Consider the following 3714-nt stretch of genomic DNA (forward strand, 5'->3'; position numbering starts at 1 on the left):
GGACCATTCGCAACCGTCTCCATGAAGCTGGGCTACGGTCCCGCACACCGTTAGGCCGTCTTCCACTCACGCCCCAACATCGTGCAGCCCGCCTCCAGTGATGTCGCAACAGGCGTGAATGGAGGGAAGAATGGAGATGTGTCGTCTTCAGCGATGAGAGTCGCTTCTGCCTTGGTGCCAATGATGGTCGTATGCGTGTTTGGCGCCGTGCAGGTGAGCGCCACAATCAGGACTGCATACGACCGAGGCACACAGGGCCAACACCCGGCATCATGGTGTGGGGAGCGATCTCCTACACTGGCCGTACACCACTGGTGATCGTCGAGGGGACACTGAATAGTGCACGGTACATCCAAACCGTCATCGAACCCATCGTTCTACCATTCCTAGACCGGCAAGGGAACTTGCTGTTCCAACAGGACAATGCACGTCCGCATGTATCCCGTGCCACCCAATGTGCTCTAGAAGGTGTAAGTCAACTACCCTGGCCAGCAAGATCTCCGGATCTGTCCCCCATTGAGCATGTTTGGGACTGGGTGAAGCGCCGTCTCACGCGGTCTGCACGTCCAGCACGAACGCTGGTCCAACTGAGGCGCCAGGTGGAAATGGCATGGCAAGCCATTCCACAGGACTACATCCAGCATCTCTACGATCGTCTCCATGGGAGAATAGCAGCCTGCATTGCTGCGAAAGGTGGATATACACTGTACTAGTGCCGACATTGTGCATGCTCTGTTGCCTGTGTCTATGTGCCTGTGGTTCTGTCAGTGTGATCATGTGATGTATCTTACCCCAGGAATGTGTCAATAAAGTTTCCCCTTCCTGGGACAATGAATTCACGGTGTTCTTATTTCAATTTCCAGGAGTGTATATTCATATGAATAATAAAGAAGATGTAGTTTTAGATATAGCAGTAATCTACTGACTGGATAACTGTCAGGCTTTTGAGATACAATAAGCTTGTGACAAAGCAGGCAGGGATCTCTTCACTTCCTCTCTCATATTGCCATCTGCCTCCTTAAATTGATTTTTTCATTTTTGACTAATTACCATTAACATACATGAGTACAATCTGCATTTTCATAGCCCTCAGTCTTAAAGAATATACCACCAGGTCTGGTTTTGTATTTAATTTTATGTATGTAATTAATTTTCTGATTATTTTAGATATTCCTAGTTAGTATCTTTTGTTATAGGGTTAAATGAGTAATTGTTTTGTGACTTAAATTCTATTGTTGACTTATAAACAAATTTAAATTCTGTACTAATTATAGACAATTGGAAGAAGAGCCACTAGGATTCTTAAAGTATTTATTTGGCTCTATTTGAAAATATATTAGCAAAGCCAGCCCTTAATTAACTCCAAAATAATTACCAAGTTTGTCAAAAGTATTGTTTCTATAACTATATCTGCTAATTTCATTATTTAAACAAATAATTCAGTCTAATCTTTGTGGTGGAAGTAACTGTTTAAAAGGAGGAATTTTTCTATAAATTCAGTTAGTTGAATGAGTTATGTTTTAATTATAATTTCTATAAATTAAACATCAAAAAATGTATAGTTCCAGTACCTATTATTGTGAGGATGTATAAAGGCCCAATTTTTTGGTCATGAGACAGTCAGTCCACGGCCAATTTTCAGACAAGAAACCTGTATTGGTTAGATCAACAACAATGCATCAACTTAACCATGAAATAAGTGTAACACGAATAGGGTGTGTGTTAAAACAATGATAGTGTCTGTTCAATAGTGTTACACATACCGTATAATTCTGCAAGAACTGTGTGGTAAGGTTTTTACTGCCCATAGATGTTCAATGGTAAACTACTGTAGCAGTATGCTGATGTTTGCCTGCAAACTATTATTGAGGCTTATCAAAAGTTAACCAATAGTGAACTGGCCATGTTAACTGTGCAATATTGAAGGGTTGTGAACAGTGAAAGTAAAAAACTGTGAAACACCACTATGCAACTGTCAACTGCATCATTTACAGTAGTCAGTGTTGAACTTCCACCCCCCCATTTTTCAGCCAGTATAACAATGCAGTATGTCGACATCAAGGACAATCAATGAAGAAATAAAGCAGTTGAATGTCTCACAAGCTTTGTGTACTTCCTGTCTAGTTTATTTCATGGGACACAACATGTTCTCAAACTCAACTTATTGGCTCCATAAAAAAATGGAACTTTTGGAATCTTATCAACTCTTGTGTAAATTTCTGTGAATACCCTTGATCATACTATCAGTGAAAATGATGTAAGACCTTATGGTTGGTGTCAATAGTACCAGATGCAGGAAGTTAAAGTTGTCTATGTTTATGTTCATTTATTATTTTAAAGATGAGTGATAAGGGAGTAGAAAATAGTGTGTTTTGTGAGAGAGAAAGATCCAGGAAATAATGAGGTAAAGAAGTAGTATTTAAAAATTTAAAAATGGATTCATATCTGAAGCAGGATCAATGTTGTACGGCAAAATGATGGTAATGTTATTAACAGAACATAGTACACTGATATTAAGAGTGAAGAAACTAATTCAGAAATAACGGAAGGAGTTAGCATTAAACAGAAAGTGAATGAAGAGTGTCAAAGGGTGAAGGAGACATCTATCACTTATAATTTTAAGTTGTTATTGATGATTGTTGCAAAGCAGGATAAAAATAGTAGTGACTATAGAACTAATATTGACAGTTTGAGAGCAGAGATGAAAGAAACCAATCAGAAAACTAGCAGTGATCTGAAAAGTTACATTGACCATTTAAGAATGGAAATGAAAAATCTAGCAGCAAAAAATTTGACAATCTGCAAAAGGAAGTAAGTTCTGTGAGAATTTATCTTAATGAGGAATTGAAGACTGTAAGTAAGAAACTGAAATGTAACAAAAGGATATATTAGCAAGGAATGGAGAGAGAAAGTAAAGGAAACCGACATTAAATGAAATAAACAGGCGCAAGAGGACAATAATTCTTGTCTGCTCAGCTCAACTGAACTGAGTGCTTTTTGCTTGAAAAATAAATGTGGAACAGAATGTAAAACAGTGCAAGGTCAGAGAGTAAAGAGAGTAAAAGTACTTCATGAAAATATGATGTGTGGAAAGGTAGAAGAACTGTCCCAAGTAGTTAATCCTTTCTAAAAAAAAAAAAAACAAACCTAAAACCCTCCTGAACAGGCCATGAAGGCCCAATAGTACCAATCGGCTGCCATGTCATCCTCAACCCATAGGCATCACTCGATGCGGAGATGGAGGAGCATGTGGTCAGCACACTGCTCTCCTAGCCGTATGTCAGTTTCCAAGACCAGAGCCGCTACTTCTCAATCAAGTAGCTCCTCAGTTTGCCTCACAAGGGCTGGGTGCACCCCACTTGCCAGCAGCACTCGGTAGTCCACATGGTCATCCATCCAAATGCTAGCCCAGCCCAACAGCACTTAACTTCGGTGATCTGAAGGGAACTAGTGTGACCACTGCGGCAAGGCCGTTGGCAGTTATTCCTTTCACTGTACATATATATACCTGGCTGTAGCAATTTATCACTGTTACTGAGGTAAAATTAAGATGCAAAATCCAGGATTATGGTGTTAAATTGTTTCTTTTTTAAAATTTTTATAGAGAAATACTTATTTTTTCAAAAAATGTGTGTTATTAGGAGACAAAAATATGTAAGTTGCTACATTAGTAAGACATCAAAGTGTGATACCTTTTGAAACAAAAAACCAAGC

General features: G+C 39.2%; 1 pseudogene; it reads right to left on the reverse strand.

Moving 5' to 3' along the window:
- Positions 1-3360: 3360 nt before the first annotated feature.
- Positions 3361-3478, reverse strand: LOC126212616 (5S ribosomal RNA; annotated as a pseudogene).
- Between the last annotated feature and the right edge of the window lie 236 nt (positions 3479-3714).

Source organism: Schistocerca nitens, chromosome 1 (assembly GCF_023898315.1).
Source record: "Schistocerca nitens isolate TAMUIC-IGC-003100 chromosome 1, iqSchNite1.1, whole genome shotgun sequence".
Taxonomy (NCBI): Eukaryota; Metazoa; Arthropoda; class Insecta; order Orthoptera; family Acrididae; genus Schistocerca; species Schistocerca nitens.